A 26,117-nucleotide genomic window follows, 5' to 3' on the forward strand; every position below is an offset into this window, starting at 1 on the left:
AAGGGAACTCAGAATAGAAAGGGGCTATGGTCTTAACTGTCATCAAGAATTTTAAGAGCTGTCTTCCTGATCACATAGGCATGGGGACAGACAGTAGAGATAGCCCCATAGATGCCAGCAAGGGAGCAGCCCTGAGGTGGCCCACTGGGCGGTGCTTCCTTGGGCCGCTGGGCAGGATGGAATTCTGTCCCATTCTTCAGCTACGTGTGACAGTCACAACAACTGAGGGGGCCTGTTGTCCAATGTTCCCAACATCCATCTGCAGTGTATGCCACAAATTCTCACTCCCTCCTTCTTAAAATGTTCCTGAAACTGCTTTCTGGGACTCGCCTCTTGTTCCTCCCACCTCTTTGCATTTTCATTTTCTGATTCTTCCTCACTTTCATTATCTCGAAATGTCGCTGTGACACATAAATGAAAATTTTATGTAATCTCAAAGCTTTATAGATGGTCTACATGAAAATAACTCCTAAATTTACATCTCTAGCTTGAGTCCCTACTCTGATCCCTAAACTTGAATATTTAACTGTTTTCACAGCTTCATCACTTGCAGGTTTAATAAGCTCTATCAAACCTAATATGCCAGGAACTAATGCTTGAACCTCTTCCCTACCCCACCCCAAACCTATTTTCCCATATTTTTTCCCACAAACAAATATCTCAATTTCTGTTATTTCAGGTTATAAAGCTTACAGTCATCATTCTTTCATTTACTTATTCAGCAAAAAAGCATTGAGCACCTACTAAGTGCTGCACACAGTGCTATGAAATTGTACAACAGTGGAAAAAACAAAGATCCCTGTCCTCTTTTTTTAATTTATTAGGGTATAGTTGCTTTTCAATATTGTGCTGTTTTCTGATGTACAACAAAGTGAATCAGCTATGTGTATACATATATTCCCTCCCTCTTGAACCTCCCTCCCCCAACATCCCACCCATCTAGGTCATCACAGAGCACCAAGCTGAGCTCCCTATGCTATACAGCAGTTTCCCACTAGCTATCTGTTTTTTACATGGTAGTGTATATATGTCAATCCTAATCTCCCAATTTGTCTCACCAGCCCCCAACACCCTGTGTCCGCACAACCATTCTTTAAGTCTGCGTCTCTATTCCTGCCCTGCAAATAGGTTCATCTGTACCATCTTTCTAGATTCCACATATATGTGTTAATATACCATATTTATTTATTTTTTTCTAACTTACTTCACTCTGTATCTTTAAGTCCATCCACATGTCTTCAAATGACCCAACTGTGTTCCCTTTGATGGCTGAGAAATATTCCATTGTATATATGTATATCTTCTTTATCCCTTCATCTGTCAATAGACATTTAGGTTGTTTTTATGTCCTGGCTATTGTAAATTGTGTTGCAATGAACATTGAGGTGCATGTGTCTTTTTGACTTATGGTTTTCTCAGGGTATATGCCCAGTACTGGGATTGCTGGGTCATATGGTAGTTCTATTTTTAGTTTCTTAAGGAACCTCCATGCTGTTCTCCATAGTGGCTATATCAATTTACATTCCCACCAACAGTGCTGGAGGGTTCCCTTTTCTCCACACCCTCTCTAGCACTTATGGTTTGTAGGCTTTTTGATGATTGCCATTCTGAGTGGTGTGAGGTGATACCTCATTGTAGTTTTGATTTGCATTTCTCTAATAATTAGTGATGTTGAGCATCTTCCCATGTGCCTCTTGGCTATTTGTATATCTTCTTTGGAGAAATGTCTGTTTAGGTCTTCTGCCTACTTTTTGATTGGGTTGTTTGTTTTTTTGACATTGAGCTGCATGAGCTGTTTGTATATTTTTGAAACACAAAAGACCCTGAATATCCGAAGCAATCTGAAATAAGAAAAATGGAGCTGGAGGAATCAGGCTCCCTGACTTCAGATTATATTACAAAGCTATAATAATCAAGACAGTATGGTACTGGCACAAAAACAGAAATATAGATCAATGGTACAGGATGGAAAGCCCAGAGATAAACCCCCACACCTATGGTCATCTCATCTATGACAAAGGAGGCAAGAATATACAATGGAGAAAAGACAGTCTCTCAGTAGTTCTGAGAAAACTGCACAGGCACATGTAAAAGAATGAAATTAGAACAGTCCCTAACACCATACACAAAAATAAACTCAAAATGGATTAAAGACTTACATGTAAGACTAGACACTATAAAACTCTTAGAGGAAAACATAGGAAGCACACTCTTTGACATAAATCACTGCAAATCTTTTTTGACCCACCTCTTAAAGTAATGGAAATAAAAACAAAAATAAACAAATTGGACCTAATGAAACTTAAAAGCTTTTGCACAGCAAAGAAAACCATAAATGAGATAAAAAGACAACCCTCAGAATGGAAGAAAATATTTGCAAATGAAGCAACTGGCAAGGTATCCCTATCCTCTCAATGATTACAAGTTCAAAAAATAAATAGAAACCTCAGTTAAACACAGTTGGGAGACCTTTAGGGAGAGCTTTCATGCCCTGTGATAACAGCTGAGTCAATAGGAAGAAGAAAGACTTCTTTCCTGGCAAGGACTCAGACAGTGAAAAGCCATGGACTCTTTGCTTACAGTGCCACCTCCCTTCCCTTTTCCCCCTATAGAAGCCTTCTCTTTCCCTGGCCATGTGGGGACTTGTACATAGCTCACTACGGTTGCAGATCTCAAATTGCAATTCTCTGTTGATTCTGATTAAGCCCATCTTTGCTCTATTTGTTTCAGGTCAGTATTTTGGTAGCCTTGATGGGGATCATAGAAGAGCCCCAACAGCCCCTGGTTTGGTGAACAAACAGATGTGGTCCCCAGTATTGAGCCCATTTCTGTTTACTGCTTTTCTTGTCAACCCTGGAGTTTGAATATGTCTTTTGGAACCAAGTTCATACCCTCTTTGCGTTTGAAGCTCTCCAGGTTTTATACAAGATCTATTTAAAGGTTTCTTCTTTTTGGTTAAAACCTTGTTCTGCATTTGAGTACTCATTTGGCACTTTGGTCTGATTTGAGACCATACTGTTTCATTGAAGTTGGCTAACCTTCAGCCCATTTCCTTCAGAACAGGGGCTGCATATCCTGAAGCTGGCTGGGCTTCAGCAGATACCTGTGGGAACAGGGGTTTCTTCTCTGAAACAGTGTCGGGTTTTTCAGCTTTCTGCCTATTCTTTTGGAAAGACTGTCTTCTGGAGACTGGCAAGAAAAAAAAAAAGAAAAAGAAAAAGAAAAAAACACCTTCAGCCTGGCTCCTCTGGGACCAAGCTGTCTCCTTTGGACTGGCTGGGATTGGCTTGCAAGCTGTTTGAATTAAGCCATTTGTGCTGTAAGCTGTTTAAGCTGTTTGAAAATTGTTCTTTACTCTAGAGGAAAAACCTCTAGGAAATGGGATCCCAGTTACCTAAATATTTTAAAGTCCCCCTCCTATACACACACACACACACACACACACACACACATACACACACAGTAGCTCTGCCTGATTTTATGTAATTTTTAAATACATTTCTAACTGTAGTTAGACTGACCTCAGCAAAATCAGTTTAGAATATCAATGGCCACTGTGAGGAATTTTGAAATTCTCAAACTTAATTTCCTTAATACTGAAATGGACTACAATAGCTCAAAATTTTTTGAGTGAAGTGCTTACTTTAATTGGTATTTCAAGGCTTCCCAACACTATGAGGAGTCTAAAGTTGCCTCCCTGCAAAACAAGATTTTAAGATTAGCCAGGACAAACAAGTAATTAGAGAAAGATGAAATGGCCCCACAGTCTTGGGCTCTTCTTCCTTGGATTTTTGTCTCAGGCTTGCCCTCTGGTACCATCTTTCTTCCCCTGGGATGTTCATGGGCAGACTCCATCCCTGGAACCATATTCCTCCTTCCCTTCTACACCACATATGCCTCAAATATACCCTTAAATCCCCCACACTGATTCTCTAGCCAGATTTCCCCTTTTCTCTGAAACTCTCCCTACTCCCTTTTCCTCTGAACTTTTCAGAACTTATGCCTTTAAAATGAAGCCTTCTGAGGATCTAGAGTCTAAACCATTAATTTCTTATACTCCTTGGACTAGAGCTGAACTGTGAGTCACAGTAACTGAAGATCCCCACATTTGCTGAGGAATTTAATGCAGTCAGTTAAATTTATCAACCTAGCTTCTCTGACTTTTATCAGCAAGTTCGTGTGTTGTCAGTGAAAGCCTGACTTAGCATTGAATGAAAACCACTAACTGAGAAAATCTTTAAAATTACAACTAGGAAATCAGCCTACTAATATTATATGATCAGACTCAGGCAATTGCTAGGCGACTTAATCAAGCCGATTCAGATTTGCACACAAAAATTTGTTGAACCTATTTATGACTATTACAATGGACTTCAGATAGTTTAAAAAAAAAAATCTTGTCTTCTTTTAGATGTTGATTCCATCCGGGTAGCTTTTAATCCTATGTTTATTAATGGCCTGAACCAGGAACTTTACCTTTTGGTAAAAACAATCAGGATAGAATGGGAAACTATGTCCACTCCAGATTTAGTTAATCTGAAAACCAGCTGTCTCCAATGAAGGATATCAAAATTCTTATATTCTACATCACCAAATGAAGGCTCCTAAGTGAGACAAAAACCCTTCTAGTTGCAAAAAGCCAGGGTGCTGCAGAAGAGATTTTTACAAATTTAGTGCTTTGGGCCCCTTCAACCCTCGAACCAGCCTTTTAATGTCTTCCCAACTCTCAGTGATGGGATTCTGAGGGTCTCTTTCCAATATTTCCTCTTAATCCCTTTGGAAAAACATTTCTACAGATTGGGGATGAGTTTCTTTCAGTCCTAATTGACACCAGAGCCCCACTTTCAGTGCTTAACCCACTACTATAAAACAGCCCCACCTCAGAGTCTTAAACAGTTCAAATAATGGGGATCTCTAGTAAAACTCAAGAGGTTCCTGCCTCTGAATCGATTCTCTTTGTTTAGATCCTTTGAGAGACACACACTCTTTCTCCTTAGTTCATCCATCATATCCTTTTATTAGGCTGAGACTCCTTAGAGAAGTATCATGCTTAAATTTCCTTCTCTCTAAAGGAGAACTAATTCTAGAATTTGACAGTAGTCATCAAAATAACCCACCAGATAATTTAAATGACCCTTTGACATCTTTTATTCCATCTCTGATAAGACTAAAGCTGCTTCTGGGAAAGTGATCATTTGTCCCTATTGAATCATCTATCACTTTTCTTGGGCAAAATCTCCACATAATGTTGACCAAATTCACAGTGCACCTCCCATCAAAATTCAAATAGACTCCTCAAAGCATATTCCCAGATTTAATTAATATCTGTAAGTAAAGAAGCCCTTCAAGGCATAAAGCCCTCATACTAGTATCTCTAGTAATTTCATTACACTGGTGGGAAAACACAAGTGCCCAGGCTGGAGGTCTGTCCAGGAGCCCTGAGCAAAAAACAGCACTGTTTCCCCTTGACACCCTGTTGTTCTTAACCTCATATGTCACTAACATCCATTCCCACCATAACTGATTTATTTACTGCATTCTTTAGTATTCCCATTGCTGAAGCTAGCCAATGGTTTCTGCCTTCACTTGGGAAGAAAAACAATTCGCGTGGACAGTAACACCTCAGAGTTATACTGACAATTCTTATTTCTCTCAAATCCTGAAGGCTGATCTAAATGACACAAAGTCCCCTAGAAGTTCTTCTTCATTGTAATATGTGGATGATTGGCTTCTTTGGTCTCCTTCTCAAGACTCTTCACAGGAAAACAGCACCCACTTGCTAAAAGTTTTTAGACTTAAAGGGACATAAGTTTGTCAAAAAATTTGTACTTTGCCCAAACCCAGGTTTGATATTTAGGGCACCTTATCCTAAGACAAGGGCTACTCCTAGATCCAGATAGATTACATAGTGTCCTACATTCCCAAAACCCAAAACTAAGTGCCAACTGAGAGGTTTTCTCAGGCTAGCTGATTATTATCTAAAATGGGTTCCAAATCTCTTTCTTATGACCAAACCTCTATTTTCTTACTCAACAATAACAATGCAACTCAATTTTATGAGAATTGGACAACATAACCTTCAAGGTCTTAAAGGAGAGTTCGGTGAACCTACTTGCCTTTGGTCTTCTCAATTATAAGACTTCCTTTTTATTTATTGTATATGAAAAGGAAGGGAATGTCACTGAGATTTTCAAATATAACAAGGAAATGACCATCAATCCAAGAAGATATTTTAGCCAGTAACAGGACCCTGTGACCCAGGGATACTGGCTTGGCCTTAGAGCCATTACAGACATTACCTTTTTGGTTAAGGCCATGAATAATATTGTTGTGGTATCCTCTTTAACTACTCCTGTACCTCATAAGGTAGAGACCTCCTGAACTCTTGTGACACTCAACATTTCTCTGCCAGCTACCTCACTTCCCAAGAATTCTATTTGCTGATTCTTACATAATTATTTTGCATTGTAATAACCTTAATGTGGCTACTCTTCTCTCCTCCATTACCTTTGGAGTCCCTCATGACTGATTAATGCTGATGAACCACCACCTGACTCCTTGTGATGATCTACAAGAAAGTCCACTGGATAATACTGACTTCTCATGGTTTACTGATAGTTCTTATGTAAAAGGTGATAATGGGACTCCCTAGGTGGCACAGTGGTAAAGAATCTGCCTGCCAATGCAGGGGACACGGATTCGACCCCTGCTCTGGGAAGATTCCGCATGTCACGGAGCAACTAAGCCCATGTGCCACAACTATTGAGCCTGTGCTCTAGAGTCTGTGAGCCACAACTATTAAGCCCATGTGCCGCAACTACTGACACCCATGCGCCTAGGGCCCGTGCTCCACAACAAGAGAAGCCACTACAATGAGGAGCCTGCACACCACAATGAAGAGTAGCCCCCACTGGCAGCAACTAGAGAAAGCCCGTGTGCAGCAATGAAGACCCAATGCAGCCAATTAGTAAATAAATAAATTTATTAAAAAAAAAGGTGATAATGGTAAATAGTGGGCTGGGTATGCTATTAAAACTCCATTGATATTGCTGGGACAACATATTTACCTATGGATATTTCAGCCCACAAGTCTAAATTGTATACTCTTACATGAGTGTGTGCTTTACACAAGAAAAAAACACAAACATTTATAATGATAGTAGATACACTTTGAGTAGCTCATAATTTTGAAATGTTGTGGCAGCATCCTGGCTTCCTTAATTCCAATGAAAATAAAATTTTGAATGGCTACTATGTTCAGGAATTACCAATTGTTTTTGTTTTTGTTTTTGTTTTTGTTTGGTTGGTGGGTTTTTTTGTTGTTGTTTGTTTGTTTGCTTTTATCAGACACTTTAACTATTAATATTCCAGGACATACTAAACTTGACTCTCTGGAAGCTAAGGAAAATTATTGCTATTTCTTCAGGGAATGCTGCCCTTAAAGAGACCAACAACAGCCAAGCTTCTATTATGGTGCAAAGGGTTATTTCTCCAAATGATAATTTAGAAAAACTGGTTAGAGATGCCCAACAATTGGCCTCAGAAAATGGAAAACAAGTTTGGCAATTCAACAATTCTTGGTTTGATAAAAAAAAAAAAGAAAGAAAGCTCTCATTTGGACCAAATAACCACCCTCCTTAACAAAGACTTCAAAATTCCTACTTCTCAATACTATACATGTATTAAACCTTTGGTCTACTGATAAATTATAGCCTTCATGAATCAATATTCTTGGGGAAACATTAACCAGGCCATAAAAGAAGCCTCCTTCACCCATCCCACTTTTCCAAAGTACAACTCAAGGAAGTCTGTACTGCTTTTAGACATTTTAAACTGTCTAATGGACCATTTGAAGCCTGGTAAATGAATTTCATACAACTTATTCTCTCTAATGCATAAAAATATATTTTAGTCATGATCTGTGTTTTCACACTGCACTGAAGCCTTCCCTTATAGACAGGCTACTGCTTCTTCTGTGAATAAATTCCTTTTAGAAAAGACTATCTCAACCTGGGGAACTTCTGTTGAAATTTATGGTGATAGAGGAAACCATTTTACTGGCCAGGTGCTTTGACAAGTCTCTGCTGTTTTGTGGTTTTACAACATTTTCACTGATGGGCTTCTCACCCTCAATCCTGTTTTAGTTGAACATACTAACAACATTATTGAAACTCGACTGGCAAAACTGGTAGAGGCCCCCTAAATATTTTGGCCAAAAGTGTTGCTGTTGGTCCTTCTAAACTTCAGATCCACTCTTTTTGGAGCTCATAAAATCACAAGACACACAATGCCCTTGGCTCCTGCCTCTTTTGACCCACAATTGATAAAAGGAGAGATGCTCCAATATTTCAGAGACCCAATTACTTCTATTAAAAAAAAAAAAAAAAAACATGTTTTGGTAGAGGTATCTTTTCACAGGGTCCTCTTGGGAGATGAAGACCTTAAGCATCACACTTTATAATGTGAAAATTTTGTCTTTTGAATTAGACACCTCTAGAAAAAGTTTCTTCAATCTTGTTGGAAAGGCTCCTATCAGGTGCTGCTAACCAACCTCTGTGCCACCAAACTCTAAGAAATAAATGCTCAGATTCATGTGACACACCTAAAGAAAGTACCAAACTCTGACTGGACCAACATATCATCTGATGACCTGAAAGTAAAGATTTCCTAGAATTGAAGCTGATGACATATGATGAGATAGCTTTCCCAACATATCTGTATCAGGCCTGTTGGAAGTTTGTTGCCAAACCTTGATGATTATATAACAGATAATCTCCAATGTCTGTGATTTTGGTAACACAGATAAACATAGATAAACATAGATAAAAAGTGCCTGAGAATTTTTCCTCCTACCCCTTGTTGTTACTCAAATGTGACCTTACTAGTTTTCCAATCTGTGCACTGTTTCTCTGATGTGAGACAGTACACCCAGGAAAAGTCCTTCCTGACATTGAGGAACAAAAAGCTGCAGAAACTAGAAAACCTGACATTTGATCAATGATGCTGATGATCACTTTTGAAAGTGATGCTTTCAGAGAAAGATCTTGATGAAAAGGGGAAAAAGTAAAACCAATTTATATATAAACCTCAATTAAATAGAGTTGGGAAACCAGAAGGTGGGAGCTCTCATGTCTTTCAACCATAACAGAGACCAACAGGAAGAAGAGAGACTCCTCTTCTTTCCTGGTAAGGACTCATCCAATGTGAAGCCATGGACTATGTGTTTACTGTAGCCCACAATCTAATTTTCATCTCCATGAACCATCCTACTTCTCTTGACATGTGGAGATTTGCACATGGCTTACTATGTTTGCAGTTCTCTGAGAATCCTCTTCTTTTCTGGGGAAATATCTGGCAGTCTATTTGTTTCAGATCAACATAATCCAGAAGGAGGATACTGATGATAAACTACACATATAGTAATAAGCAGATACTACAGTATCTCAGAAGATAGTTACTAGCAAAAATAAAAAAATGGAGCAGGTTGAGGCAGATTTGGAAGAGGAAAATTAATTGTAATCTTAAATGGGAACATTAAGATAGGCCTCACTGAAAAGGTAAGAGTCACTCCAACACTTAATGGTAAGAGTTCACCTGAGAGAATTAAGATAGCTAAGAGAAGGATGTTCTATGAAAAGGGACAAAGAGAAGAAAACTAAGGAGACAACATACTTGGCATTTTTAAGAAATACGAGGAAAGCATTATATCTGAAACAGAATCATAAAGAAAATAAATTTGATGTAATAGATTCTGCAAGGCCTTTTAGGGCCATTGTAACAACCATGACCTTTTACTCTAAGTGTAATTAGAAGTAACATAGGGTTTAAGTCCATGTTTGACATTAAATTTAAAAGGATCACTCTGGCTACCCTGCTGAGAATAAACATGGAATGGGGTTGGTGGGCAAGAGTAGAAACAAGGAGATCTGTTAGAGAGTTTTTCACTAGCCATCTTGATCAATGGTGATGGTTCTGACCAGGGTCATAGTGGTAGAAGTGATGTGAAGTGGTTAGATTTGGAATATGTTTCTTTCATGCCCCACAGTAAATCCACTCAGCTCACCTGTCAATTCTATACTAAAATTGTATCCAGAGTCTGATTTTTTAAAATTGCCTTCTCTACCATCATCTCAATCCTGTTCCTCCTATGTGGCTCCAATCCTTCCCATGTGTCCCACACTCCACTCACCATGCAAGAATTAGGATGATTCATTAACACATAGGTCATAAGTCTTTTCAGAATTTCCAGGAGCTTCCCGTTGTATTTAGAGTAAAAGCTGACATCCATAAAATGACCAAGAGAAACCTGTTTGGGCTGAATCTTCATTTTCCTCCTTAGCCTCTTCTGCTTCTCTCCCAATTGCTTCTTCTTTATTCTTCTCTAGCCCACTCTAGGATATTTTTACTCACTATTCCTTCTACTTAGGTATCTCTTCCACAGATATCTGTAGAGTTGAATTCCTCCCATATTTCCCTTTATTTTTCATCAAATGTCACCTTATCAAAGAAGACTTCCCAAGTCATTTAAAAAAGAGGAAGGAAAGAAGGAAGGAAAAAATAAAGGAGGGAGGGAGGGAGGAAGAAAGGAAGGGGGAAGGAAGGAAGAGAGAGAAGAAAGAAGAAAGGGAAGAAGAAAAATAGATGAGTAAGAAGTATACCTCTATATCAAAGGAATTTAGACTAATTTAATACTAATCTTATGAAAAGCAAGATTTACAGGTGAGATGTGTTTTAGATATTAATGTATATGTGCATCATAATATTATGTTGTATTGTAAATGGCTTAGTGTCTAGGGAGACCTCCATACTGTCAATGATCTCCATACAGCCATGACATTTCCTTGAGTCAACACCTAACATGTCCTTTCTTTGGATTATAAAGTTTTAACAGCAGCTTAATTCATTAAAGATATACAAATGTAATAATATAGAAACTATATATAAGAAAGAATAAAAATTATACAAAAATAAATATAGCTATACTTTCATTTATTGCTACAAATAGAAATGAAGTTTCTTCTCTAGTACAGTTTTACTATTTTAAATTAGTATTACTTTCATTGTAAGACCTATGAAATGTATTTTTCACATACTGCAAGATCAAGTATAATACAAATGATTTATGCTTAATTCAGTAATTTTAAAATATAAAGATAAAAGCAAGGCAAATATTCAAATAGAACTGCAGGTTCAGATATACTAATACAACCTTAATTTGACAAAATTCTAAAGCATCCGGTAATTCTTGTTCCTTCTGCAAACTCACAGATGAAGGTGAGGTTCCATTTATTCTACTTTATAAGGATATAAATTCCTTGAGGCCTTCTTTATTATAGTTCCATAATTCTTCTTTAGATAAAGACAGGGCCTGCATTACTTCTTTTATAAAGATCATCATAGAATCAATAAGTAACATTTGAAATGCATTCTTCACATCAGCAGGCTCCCTTTCTGTTCTCTCACCCTGACAGCCTTGGCTGTACAACACCATCTGAGGTTGTCACTAAACCTTCAGTATTGGGTTTCCCTAGCAACGCAAGGCCTTTTTCTTTCTCCCACTGTCTATATCAGAATTAAGAAAAAAATTCAATTTGCAATAATCCCTGAAAACACAAGAAAACATTCAGCCTGAGACTTATGAAGTTAGCAATGAAAATGGTGAGTTACAAATGCAACTTAATTGGAAATGATTAAATTGTAGAGGAGTATTTTGCTTATGGGTTTATACAAAGCTCCAGATGGTGGCTTTCTTTATTCATCTCCAGATTAGCTAAATAAAGGCCAAGCCTTATGTTAGCCTGCACATGTCTTTAATGAGTTTACCCTTATACTGCTGCAGGTTGGGGCTTTTAGTGTTTCATTTCAGAAGCCACATATAAAAGAAGGCTTATTTGATTAGGGTTCTGAGAAACAAAGTGATACAGCCTAGGTATGTACAGACATTAACAGTAATCAGAAGCGTCCCAGGGTTGCAAGCTTCCGCAGCCAACGGTTGAAAATCAAGGGTAAGTTGTACTTGATTCCACCAAGAAATTACTTTCCTATTACAAGATAACAAAAAACTGCCTAGCTCAATACAACCACAAAGGTCTCTAATAGTCATCAGAAGTGTTTCTTTAACCATTTTTACCTGTTCTCTACAAAAGCTTTTGCAAAATCTTCTTTGGCATATGCTTGAGGATAGTCATTCTATTTAAGTCAAGAAAAAAATCGCTTTGTATTCTTTGGATTGGCAAACAAAGAATATAATTTTCATCTCTTCTGAGGGATAGAATCTGGGGGATTGCCAGAGATTCTGTATTTAACCATAAAGTGCTTCTGATAGCTTGAAATGTTTAAAGGTTTCTCCCATTGTCTACCAGCATACATAGTGCTGTGAAATGTCAATTGCAAAATAAATTGTATAGTTTTCACACCTATTTTACAGTGTTAATCATAAATCTGGAAATACTTAAACCAGTGTTTTGGAAGTACCTTTTATTCTCATCTTAATGCTCTCTAGTTTTCCCCCCTTGAGGATACTCTAGAGACAGCATTTCCTTTTGATGTTGTTGTTAATTTAACTTTCCTGTAACTTATCAGATATTTATTTTTAAAAAGAAAATGTGAAAGAGTTTCAAATGTCAAACTTATTAACAGCCTCTTACCTCATTAACACCCTGCCAATCTCATTTTATTATATAGGCCATTTATGTTTCACTAGGAATCATCAGTACTAGTAAACTCTTAAGATTTTAATTAACAAAATATTTGGTTAATTATTGAAATAGTCAAGAAATTATGAGTTTTGGACCATTAGTTATTACTTAGTATATGATATTAAAATGGCAGGACTCTTTCTTACAGTGTGAACTTTATTTTAAAAATTAATCTAATAGTATTATAAAATAATCATGAGAACTAATATATGTCTTATTATTCTGCCTAAAATTGTCTAAATGTTGAATTTCATAAAATATGTATGATGCTTAATATTGATGCATGCATATAAACATTGTAATGTAGTGTTATTTTATATGTATGTTATCCCTAATGGATATTTTTATTTAACATTTAATATTTAGGTAATAACGATGTCAGTCTATATTATTAACAAGATTCAGGTAATACAATATTACTAGTTGGATTAGTGTGTTTACATTCTCAAGAAAAAAATTGCAGTTGTTAACAACTGAGATTTTTAAAAAATTATTAACAGACTCTTCCAGTCTGTACATTTCTGGGATGTTACAATTACAATTTTAATTGGCTTAAAATGACTCTTGTAAACTAAAGAGATGTTTAGATCACTTTATTTAGAGATGAAAAAGTCACAATATTGATTTAATCTTCACTAAAACAACTTTGAAATTATTAACAATAAATTTTACTCAGTGTTCAAGAGCTCAAACATTTGAATGAAGAAACTTCCATGTTGCAGCAGCTAAAAAACAAATAAACAAATAAAAAACAACAAAAGAGCAAATCTGAAGATTCTGTGCAATATAATTAATTGGATAATTAAGCTTTGTGAGGACAAGAAACAACCACAACTCCCTTCCTTCTCACTAAATCCTCAAAACTTGACAGCAAGCCTGTCATTTGGAGGCACTGAACAAATTTGCATGTTACAAAAACAAACTGCATTGAGTAACACAGTCCCACTTTCTACTTCTACTGTTGTCTTGAAACAATAGTAAGTTTATGTTGGGACACCGAATCTAGTTCCCTGTGCCATACAATAGGACCTTGTTGTTTATCTATCCTACTCATAATAGTTTGCATCTGCTAACCCCAAACTTCTAATCCATCCCTCAGCACGTCTTCTCTCCCTTGGCAACCACAAGTGTGCTCTCTATGTCTCTACATCTGTTTCTACTTCATAGATAAGTTCATTTGTGTCATATTTTATATTCCACATATAGGTGATATCACATGGTATTTTTCTTTCTCTTTCTGACTTACTTCACTTAGAATGATAATCTCTAGTGTATCCATATTGCTGCAAATGACATTATTTTATTATTTTTATATTTCAATTAAAAAAATAGTAAGTTGCTTAGGGAAAAAAGAAAAAGAGGAAAGAAGTCGACAAAGGAAGGGAAACACTCCTGGTGGAGAGTCACCAGGGAGCCCTGGGCACGTTAGGCTCACCCTCGGCCATTCTAGGCTTACGTTTTTCCCTTGCGTCACCAAGTTCTTAGATTTCTGCCAGCTTTTTCCCTAAAAAGCAACACCCAGAGTTCATTGTTCCCCATATATGGCCCAAATTGTTAGGAGGCTAATCACTTAATAATCTCAATAAAAATCATATATGCTTGTTGGGGCTTATGGAAATTTCAGTGGTGTCCATACATGCTTGGAAGAGGCAGTCTAGTCAAATTTAAATATTTTTGTTACTTTATATCCTAACCAATATAAATAAATGCTTTGTTTCACTTCTATCTCTGTGTAATAAGATCCAAAATACAAAAGTAATGAAATATGCCATTTCACAAAAACTGTGTTTTCAGAGGAAATTCTATCTCAAAAGGTCATACAGCTAACAATTGCGAAGGTCTTTCTTAAAAATAGTGCTGAAGAAACAATCCTTATATTTGAACAAACAAAAAGAAACACAGGTTATTGAATTAGGACTCAGACCATATACTGGGTTTGGCTTAAAGAGAATTTAGAGGGTATCATTGTCTTGGAGGGTTGAATAACCTCCTCCTATTCTCAGAAAACTGATGTGAGTTCCTATCATGGTGAGTCCCACTTTCCAGGTCATACTCTTTTTAACCAAGTGTATATTCTAATGTGGATGATCAAAACAGTGGTTACTAAATTTATGGTGCTAACATTGCTGAAGAAACAGAAGGTGTCCAGCCTTTGGTTTTATACTCTATTTTGGAAAGTTGCTCAGAAATCAAATATAACTGAAGGTTAAATTATAAATTTGTGCCATCTTATTTTACAACAAATAATAGAAAAGCATCAGCATCTCCATCATGCACATGCTCTTGCTTTGAAAAAGAAATGTAAAGCTGAATTATGATTATAACTATAGCTTTTAAATTTGGAATGTGAATAAGGGAACAATTTGTTTATCATGTAGTTGAGTGTGCACTCTGAAGTCAGAACAACTGGATGAAAACTTTTACTTTGTCACATTAGCTTTGCAAATTAGCACAAATAATTTTTCTCATTCATGAAATTGAGATAAAAGTACATATCTCATCTGGTTCAGTTGTGGATTAAATAAAATATTGTATGTAACAGGCTTAGCACAGTATCTGTGAGTTAAGAACTCAACTGTATATTAGAGATTATGAGTTATTATGTGGGTTGCATGCTTTATTGCACGAAAAATAAGAATGCCCAAAGCGTCCCTGTGCACATCCGTGGTGTATTTAACACTGGAATTGTACCAGTGGGCTTTTATGTCAGAATTTGCCCTTCCTTAGAAACTGATTGCCTTCATGGCTTCATTTCAGCTTCCTTCTCAAGGACCTCCACTTCCAATTCACTCAGTCATTCTCCAGACATGCTAATATTGCCCTTAGGAGATTAGAGCCAGATCTGACAGTCTCGGAAGACATCTTAAAAGTGACCCTGTAGCTTCCCGCCAATCTAGTACATGATAAATTTACACTTACTGCTCAGAAGGCGATTCATTTGTCTCTCTGCAAACCTTGGGAAGAACCTCAATAGACTTTCCAAATATCAATAACATACTTTACTCATGATAATGTCAGCTTCTCACAATTTTAGATCAAAACATTTATCAGAATTCGAAGAGCTTTCTTCCATTACTTTCAAAGTCATAATTTGGTGATCATAGCATTATAAGTTGAATATAATGTAGATAATAAATCAATATTTTTTACATTTTTAAATATGAATAGAATCTCAATTTTTATTTGGAGAAAATAAATACACAATAAATTCCATTTATTAAAATTCTTGAATGGCACATATTCTTAAAATTTAATATTAATCTACTTAATTTATTCATATGTTAATATACAGTATTAAAACTATTAAAAGTCTCATTCAAATTTTATAATATATCTTTGGAAGTCAGAAACTAACAATTTAATTTGTAAAAATATTTCTTCAAATAGGCTAAATAATTTCCTATTCTGTATACATAAGAATGTGTGTGTGTGTGTGTGCATGTATATATCTCAGTAAAGCAGTATAGCAGGCTGGAGAGGCATAAAGGGTTAACAGGGCAGCTCAGAGTCTTAAGGCAGCATGGATGCAGGATTCCTTCTTTGAGGCATCTCATTGTTTTCTCTTCAGGCATTCAAATGACTGCATGAGACTCACCTACATTGTGGAGGGTAAAGTGCTTTACTCAAAATCTATTTTTTTAAATTTGTATTGGAGTGTAGCTGACTTACAAAGTTGTGTTGGCTTCAGGTGTACAGCAGTGATTCGATTATACATATACATACATCCACTCTTATTTAGATTATTTTCCCATGTAGGTCATTACAGAGTATTGAGTAGAGCTCCCTGTGCTATACAGCAGATTCTTATTAATCATCTATTTTATATTCAGTAGTGTGTATATATACATGCCAATCTCCCAATTTATCCATGCCCCCCTTATCCCCTAGTAACCATAAGTTTGTTTTCTACATCTGTGACTCTACTTCTGTTACACAGAAAGACAAACATCATATGATATCACTTACATGTGGAATTTTGAAAAAAAGGTATAAATGAAATTATTTGCAAAATCTATTGATTTAAATGTAATCACATCTAAAGCATATCTTTGCTGCAACATCTAGATTGGTGTTTGCCCCAAAACAGGGTATCATAGTTTTGCCAACTTAACACATAAAATTAACATGCATACATACATTTATGTATATGTATATATGTGTGTATACATACATTGCCTTGTATTTGAAAAGTTAATTTGTTTCTTTGGTTGTTACAAAAATAATAAAGTCATTCATGTCAGATCAACATAAATGCCATGTCAGTAAGCTCAATTTAATATGATTTTTTGTTTATAAATTATACCTAATTTTGAAACTGGTAGAAATTTAATATAAAATTAACTAGCTCTAGCAAATACAAATAAAAGTAATAGGGAAAAAAGATCCTTTTACTTTTGGAAAAACAAAATCAAAGAGACAAGATAGAGAACAAGAGTAAACAAGAGAGCCAATGAGAACAGGATGGGGAGAAAACCACCTCTAACCTCATCAGGACCTGTGTGGGGAGAGAATGACCTCTGAGACACCAGTCATCATCCTAGAGGGCACGGCATGTTGAGATTATGTTGTTGGCCTCAGTCTGATGTTTAGACGTTCAATATTGCCTTTGTGGATTTACACTGGAGCCAGAAAAAATATGCTTAGGTATTACAGGAATGTGACGAAATATGTTTAAAAAAATTCCTAAACTGTGAGGAAATTACAAAGGTTTTTATTAAAAAGAAAACTCCTCCAGATACGTACATATGCTTTGATTCATTTATTTACTTATTCAGCAAATTGTTTCCCAAACTGTTCTAGGTTCTAAGAAAACAGAAATTAATTTGACAAGAAAGGTTTCTAATGTTGTTAAGCTTTTATTACTGAAGAGGAGCAGAAAAATCAACATACAAATAACAAAGAAAAAAATCAATAATAAACTCTATAAAGAAAATTCATATCTAGTGAGGAGCCATTGCCTGAGTGGGTGCTTTCGAGTGGGTAGTAGGGGGCACCTCAAATGTTCACATTTAACAGAGATCTTAAGAGCAGGGAGCTGTGTTGGCCGCCCAAATAGCAGAGAGAGGAGCACCCCAGGCAAATGGCATGATCAGTGCAAATACCCTGAAGCAGGAGATGGAGTGGCATAGGGGACTGTGGCACAGCCTGGGAAAGGGAAATCAGTACTGGATGTGTTTGAAGAGAAGGCAGGAGGCAGAGCTTGTGCTAAACCTCGGTAGGAGATCTGCATGTATTAAAATGGGCAAAGGAAAGTTGGGGGATTTTCTCTTCTTTTAAAGAAGAGGGGTATTATTGATCAGTCTTTTAAAAAGTATCAGTCTGTGCTATGCAGCAGCTTCCGACTAGCCATCCATTCTACAGTTGGTAGTGTATATATGTCAATGCTACTCTTTCACTGTGTCCCAGCTTTCCCTTTCCCCCCACCCCTGAGTCCTCGAGTCTGTTCTCTGATGCTTGGTGAGGACCTAGAGGGGTGGGATGGGGAGGGTGGGAGGCAGGCTCAAGAGGGAGGGGGTATGGGGATATATATACATATAGATTTACTTTGTTCTACAGCAGAAACTAACAAAATATTGTAAAGCAATTTTACTCCAATAAAGTTCTGAAAAAAGTTATCAGTCTGGCAGTTATGAGGAGAATGGATTGCAGAGATGGACAAAATGAAGGAGGAGAGTAGAAGAGCAAGAAAAATATGTCTCCTTTGGATTCTTCTATGTTTTATCCCAGTATTAATATGACTTCATTTCTTCTTAACATTTGAATTTTTTCTGTGTGGAATTTGTTTTGGTGTAAGAAGTAAAATAGACACCCATCTTATTATTGTGCACATGGTTAGCCTCTTGCCTCAGTTTGCTGAATAATGAAAAGATGACTTAAAATATTTGTAGATCCATAATCAAAGAAATTATTCAGTAATCTCTGAGGAAAAATTAATGAAAAAGTACACACAAGGACTCCTCTCCTGAATACATACCTCAGGGCAATTCTTGCAAAGACCCGTGCAAGGAAGCTGTATATGACAACAGGGAGCTGGAAGCAACCTGTGCATCCATCTCTATAATAATGGATAAATAAAATGTAATAAATCACACTATGAAATGCCACACAGCAATAACAAGCAATAAAACAGATATGTGACATGGATTGGTCCCTAAACAAGCCTGGATGAGAAAACTAAGACTGAAGTGGGATTTCTAAAACCCTAATGGAAACACAGAAACTGCATCATATTTTACAAGAATGCATCTAAGCTTAATAACATATATCAAACACATTACAAATGGTTTCCTATGAGAGAAAGGCAATGGGGCAGGGATTAGGGAAGTAGGGACAAAATAAAACATGAAACGGGCCTTGTGATGAGCAGTGATTCTGATGTGCTAACACTAAGGAGAAAGATAAGGTGCATTCCAATATCTGACAGGACAAAAGTGGAAAACTCAGCCATAGATTTGATGACAGATGATAAATATCACAGCCCAACATAGGATAAGAAAGAGCATTTCATTCAATACTACTGTACGACTTTAAAAAAATACATTTATTTTTTATTTATTGGCTACATTTGGTCTTCGTTGCTGCACGTGGGCTTTCTCTAGTTGTGGAGAGCAGGGGCTACTCTTCATTACAGTGCGTGGGCTTCTCATTGCAGTGGCTTCTCTTGTTGCAGAGCACTGGCTCTAGGCACGCAGGCTTCAGTAGTTGTGGCATGTGGGCTCAGTAGTCGTGGCTCATGGGCTCTAGAGCACAGGCTCAGTCGTTGTGGTGCACAGGCTTAGTTGCTCTGTGACCTGTGAGATCTTCCCAGACCAGGGATTGAACCCATGTCCTCTGCATTGGCAGGCAGATTCTTAACCACTGTGCCACCAGGGAAGTCCCCTGTAAGATCTTAATATATGTTTTAAATTTTAAAATTTTAAGTCTATATTTTAAAAGTTAAAATTATTAAAATGTGACAAGAACTTTAGCATATACGTAGCCATGGTCTCCCATTTAACCTTAGGATGTTTCTGTTTTAACCTGGACCTGTTGTTTTCCAGCTGTCACAAGCAGACGCTGCCTCCTAATCTCTACCACTGAAATCTCTTCCCTCCTTTATCCACATCACTGGCACAGTCTTGGTACAAATTCTTATTGTCCCTTATCAGGATTATCGCCATGGTTTTCCTAATTGGTCTCACAGGGTCTGGTCCTGTTGGCAGCTTTAAAACTGCATGATCATTCCAAAAATGCAAATGTGATTATAAGTCCCTTTTTAAGAAATTTCTGATGTTTATACGTTGCCTCAAGAATAAAATCCAAACTCAGCTTGGTTAATACATGACCTTCACTGTCTGGTCTTTGATTACCTGCCCTTTCCCATATCTCACCATGTCCTTCCCAGCCCTTTCTTCTCCAGCTTTTCTTGCTCTCTTATAATTCATCTTATTTTAGTGAAGAATGCCAGTATTTACCCCTCTGACTCTTCGCTGACTATAACCTAATCAGTTGAAAGCTCTCATTGCCTTGGGATGAACAGATGCCCAGATCAGGCTGTGTAGCAGCCACTCTGGGCACTCATGTCAGACCTGCTTTGTGCAGGAAATTAGGACCTCACCACTGCTCATCTCTTTGCTCTTGTGTCTTTCCACCTCATTCTGAACTCCTTCAAAGCAACATCTGCATGTCATTTTTTCTTGAAGTCAACCAGTGCCTAGTATGATACATGACATAAAGTAGAATTAAATAATATTTATTTAGTAAAGGAAATTTATAACTATCTTCAATCACAAATAAAATATGTTTTCAAAATAAAAAATAACTTGTAAAATACCAATATACAACTTTGAAAAAATTTGGAAATGATAAATTACCAGAGGAGTAAAACTATACAAAGGTGAACTTCATAATGAGCACAAATAAGCATCCAAGAAACCACATCAACCCACATTCAAAACAGTAACAACAAATTATAAACATGATGATAAATGAATAAATGTTCAAGTAGAATATAGTAAGTTAAACTTATTTTTACCTGGCCTAAAATCAAGTGCTGTTGTTAACATTAATTAAAAGGTAAGAAAATTTGGAAGACACATTTAAGTAGGAAGTAAATTTAATTGATGAATACCATATAAAACCCATGATTCACCAAACGTGAGTGCTCAGGTGCTTTTGTTTAATCTACTTGCCTAGTTTGAAGTCTTAGTTTAGGAAATTACTAATAAGAAGTAATCTGTTCCGAACACTATCAAGAAGACTTATTCCTTAGCCCTCCATATGATGAAACCATCATGTTTAATGCTTTCTGTGGAGGATTTTAGAAAAAAATCAAATTCTGGAATTAAACTAGCAAAAACCATGCTGATACAAAGATCATGGAATTTCAGTTTAGAAATGTGTATGAGGAGTCTAAGAAAAAGTTACATAGACAAGCGCTTGGTAAGTGCCTCGGTACTCCAGGTCACGGGCACCAGTGGGCATAGGGAAACTCACAAAGCAGTAATTCAGACATAGCAGCTGTGGGGACACACTCAACGAGGTTGTGAGGCAAGCATCCAGGGACTTAATCTGGGTTATATGGAGTACAAATTATGAGTGCCTTCTTAGTTCTTTTAGGAATATCACAAATAGCTGTGGATAATTTTCATTAGTTAATATCCTCTGTCAGTGTATAACTGGAGAAAAATCATAATTACTAATAAAAGAGGATTTTAATTTATTTTTGATTTTATTTATTTTTAAAGTGAGTATTAGTTACATAAGACTCACCGGTATTTTGAGTTAGCTACGAATCCTTTCATTACTTGTTGTAGCTATTTACTACATTATGACAAGTAGTTTCTTAAATCTACATGCTCTCTGTTTATAGCCAGAGATTATACTTTCTCATTTTAGCTGTAAAAGAACTTGAATGCAAATAACATATATTATTTGTATAATATAAATATGTATATTTTGTGTGTATAAATATTTGTGTGTATATATATATACATATATATACACAGAGAGAGAGAGATACAATATTTTTTTGCCTAAGTGCTTAGAAAGACAACCATTCTTTATGAATAATTAAGGTAGCACTTACACCTTTGTCTGACAAATTTGGTATTTCCTAGATATATTATTTGAAATACTGAAGTCCTTCCCCCAGATAGGGATTTACACAACATATTCCCTCTCAGGGACACACAAATATTATATCACTGTGCTAGTATAAGAAGCTCATTAGATGGACAAGTATTTTAGCAGCTCCTTTTAAATATGTCATGTAAATTATTATTATGTGTATTAATTGTGGTAGTGCAGTATCTTTGAAATGCCACACATTGGGTTGATTTGCAGTTTCTGAAAATGTGTTATTTTGCCTGAAAACCTTTGGCTAGGGATACAGTTTATTAGGCATTGGGCATACTGACAGATTATGACTGAGGTGGATGAAGTTATATGATGATTTCATGTCTTCATTAATGGATGCTAGGTGCTGATTCCATTGCCTAATTTTATTACTTCACAAGCCAGGCTTTTCTACCATTTAGATGAACTTTTGTTTTTGTGTTTGTGTTTTTAATTCTAAGTGCCTAAGACCTTATTATCTGGTAAGATCTCAGAAAGAGAAAAATATTGTAGGAGTTGTTTATTTCTATTTCTAACTTTGTGGAAAAAAATGCTTATGTCAAGCAGAAATAAAATGCATAGTTGTAGTATTTTTTTCTGTGGGCTTGTGAACATTTACTTAGTTTGTTTACAATGAATCTCTTAATATTAGTAAATCAAATTGATGGATGGTCAATGTCTGATCTATTGAACAGCTGCCTATGTAGACAGACTAGCAGATGAGACCTCACAGTCACAGCCTGAATCACATATGCGTTGTGAAGCATGCGTGTAATGAAAACTTACTGTAAAAGCCACCTTGTGTAGAGCTATGTTTAAGGTGAATTCCACTCTAGCATGTGAATGATAGTTTTTAAAATGTTTAACGTACATGATGAAACACCTATTTTTAACAATGGATATGTTTTGAGGGTTGGTTTTTTTTTTCATTTTATTCATTGGCAATTATTAACCATAATTTTAAGAGTAAACAGAAAAAGACATCTTTATCCAAACTGAATTCACTGACATAAACACACACACACACACACACACACACACACACAGAGTCTATTTTAAAAGTGAAGACATATACTATTTGAATATTTTTTATTTGATCTTAACTTTAAAGGGGGAGAGAATGTAGAATAAATATCAATTCTATATTCTAAGCATTCTGAGATATTCTTCATTTTCTCTGTCTTTTTCCCTTTTTAAAATTTTTATTGGAGTAGAGTTGCTTTACAATGTTGTGTTAGTTTCTGCTGCACAGTAAAGTGAATCAGCTATATGTATTGATATATCCTCTCCTTTTTGGATTTCCTTCCCATTTAGGTCACCACAGAGCATGGAGTTCCCTGTGCTGTACAATATGTTCTAATTAGTTATCTATTTTATACATAGTAATGTATGTATGTCAGCCCCAGTATCCCAATTCATCCCACCTCCTCTTTCCGCCATTGGTTTCCATACATTTGTTCTCTACATCTGTGTAGATTTCTGCTTTGCAAATAGGTTCATCTGTACCATTTTTCTAGAGTCTATATGTGTGTTAATATATATTTGTTTCTTTTCTTTCTTATTTACTTCACTCTGTATCACAGTCTCCAGTTACATCTACATCTCTGCAAATGTTACAATTTCATTCCTTCTTATGGCTGAGTGATATTCCATTGTATATATGTGTCACATCTTCTTCATCCATTCATGTGTTGATGGACATTTAGGTTGTTTCCATTTCCTGGCTATTGTAAATAGTGCTGCAGTGAACATTGGGGTGCATGTATCTTTTGGAATTATGGTTTTCTCCAGGTATATGCCCAGGAATGGGATTGCTGGGTCATATGGTAGTTTATTTTTAGTTTTTTAAGGAACTGCCATGCTGTTCTCCACAGTCACTGTATCACTTTACATTTCCACCAATACTATGGAGGGGTTCCCTTTTCTCCACACCCTGTATAGCATTTATTGTTTGTAGATTTTTGGTGATGGCCATTCTAATATGTGTGAGGTGATACCTCAGGGTAGTTTTGATTTGCATTTCTCTAACAATTAGTGATGTTGAGCATCTTCCCATGTGCCTCTTGGCCATTTGTATGTCTCCTTTGGAGAAATGTCTATTTAGGTTTTCCACCCATTTTTTGATTGGGTTGTTCTGGGTTTTTTTTGATATTGAGTTGTATGAGCTATATATATATTTCAGAGATTAATTCCTTGCAGTTCTTCATTGCCAAATATTTTCTTCCATTCTGAGTGTTGTCTTTTCATTTTGTTAATGGTTTCCTTTGCTGTGCAAATGCTTTTAAGTTTCATTGGGTCTCATTGTTTATTTTTGTTTTTATTTTCATAACTCTAGGAGGCTGGTCAAAAAAGATCTTGCTGTAATTTATGTCAGAGAGTGCTCTGCTTATGTTTTCATCTAAGAGTTTTATAGTGTCCATTCTTTTTTTTTTTATTTTTTTTATTTTTTTAATTTTTTTTATTTTTTGGGGGGGTACATCAGATTCAATCATCTGTTTTTATACACATATCCCCGTATTCCCTCCCTACCTTGACTCCCCCCCGCTCAAGTCCCCCCCACCCTCCCTGCCCCAGTCCTCTAAGGCATCTTCCATCCTCAAGTTGGACTCCCTTTGTTATACAACAACTTCCCACTGACTATTTTACAGTTGGTAGTATATATATGTCTGTGCTACTCTCTCGCTTCGTCTCAGTTTCCCCTTCACCCCCCGCCCCCTCCCATACCTCGAGTTCTCCAGCCCATTCTCTGTATCTGCATCCTTGTTCTTGTCACTGAGTTCATCAGTACCATTTTTAGATTCCGTATATGTGAGTTAGCATACAATATTTGTCCTTCTCTTTCTGACTTACTTCACTCTGTATGACAGATTGTAGTTCTATCCACCTCATTACATATAGCTCCATCTCATCCCTTTTTATAGCTGAGTAATATTCCATTGTATATATATGCCACATCTTCTGTATCCATTCATTTGTTGATGGTCATTTAGGTTGCTTCCATGTCCTGGCTATTGTAAATAGTGCTGCAATAAACATTCTTTTACATTTAGGTCTTTAATACATTTTAAGTTATTTTTGTGTATGGTGTCAGATGATCATCTCAATAGATGCAAAAAAAAAAAAAAAAGCTTTTGGAAAAACTCAGCACTCATTTATTATAAAAACTCTCCAGAAAGGGGGCAAAGAGGGAACCTACCTCAACATAATTAGGCCATATACAACAAACCCACAGAAAACATTATTCTCTATGATGAGAAGCAGAAAGCATTTCCTGTAAGATAGGAACAAGACAAGGATGTCCACTCTTGCCACTGTTATTCAACATAGTTTTGGAAGTCCTAGCCACAACAATCAGAGAGGATGAAGATTCACTTCTGATAAATAAGTGAAGACAGCAGTACATTCATGGCTTGCAGCTAAACCTAAACTATTTTTTAATAAGGGAATAAGAAAGCTTGTTGACAGACAGACAAAGTGTCTTGAAAAGCAAGGAGATTATGTCGAAAAATGATGCATTTGTCCTTTCTAAAAGTTAATTAAAGTAAATTCTACAGCCAGAGTATGGAAATTTTTGACTCACTCTCTTACTATACATAGAATATTCTAAAGATTCTACCAGAAAACTACTAGAGCTAATCAACAAATTTGTTAAAGTTGCAGAATACAAAATTAATATACAGAAATCTCTTGTATTCCTATACACTAACAGTAAACAATTAGGAAGAGAAATTAAGGAAACAATCCCATTTCACCATTGCAACAAAAAGAATAAAATACCTAGGAATAAACCTACCTAAGGAGGCAAATGACTTCTACTCAGAAAACTGTAAGATACTAATGAAAGAAATCAAAGACAACACAAACAGATGGAGAGATTTACCATGTCCTTGGACTGGAAGAATCAATATTGTGAAAATGGCTATACTACCCAAAGCAACCTACAGATTCAATGCAATCTCTATTAAATTACCAAGGACAATATTCGCAGAATTAGAAAAAAACATTTTTACAATTTGTATGGAAATACTAAAGACCCTGAATAGCCAAAGCAATCTTGAGAAAGAAAAACAGAGCTGGAGGAATCAGGCTCCCTGACTTCAGACTATGCTACAAAGCTACGGTAATCAAGACAGTATGGTACTGGCACAAAACCCAAAATATAGATTAGTGGAATAGGATAGAAGCCCAGAGATAAACCCAGGCACCTACAGCCACCTAATCTATGACAAAGAAGGCAAAACTATACAATGGAGAAAAGACAGTCTCTTCATTAAGTGGTGCTGGGAAAACTGGACAGCTATATGTAAAAGGATGTAATTAGAA

This window comes from Hippopotamus amphibius, chromosome 6, assembly GCF_030028045.1.
Source record: "Hippopotamus amphibius kiboko isolate mHipAmp2 chromosome 6, mHipAmp2.hap2, whole genome shotgun sequence".
NCBI classification, from domain to species: Eukaryota; Metazoa; Chordata; class Mammalia; order Artiodactyla; family Hippopotamidae; genus Hippopotamus; species Hippopotamus amphibius.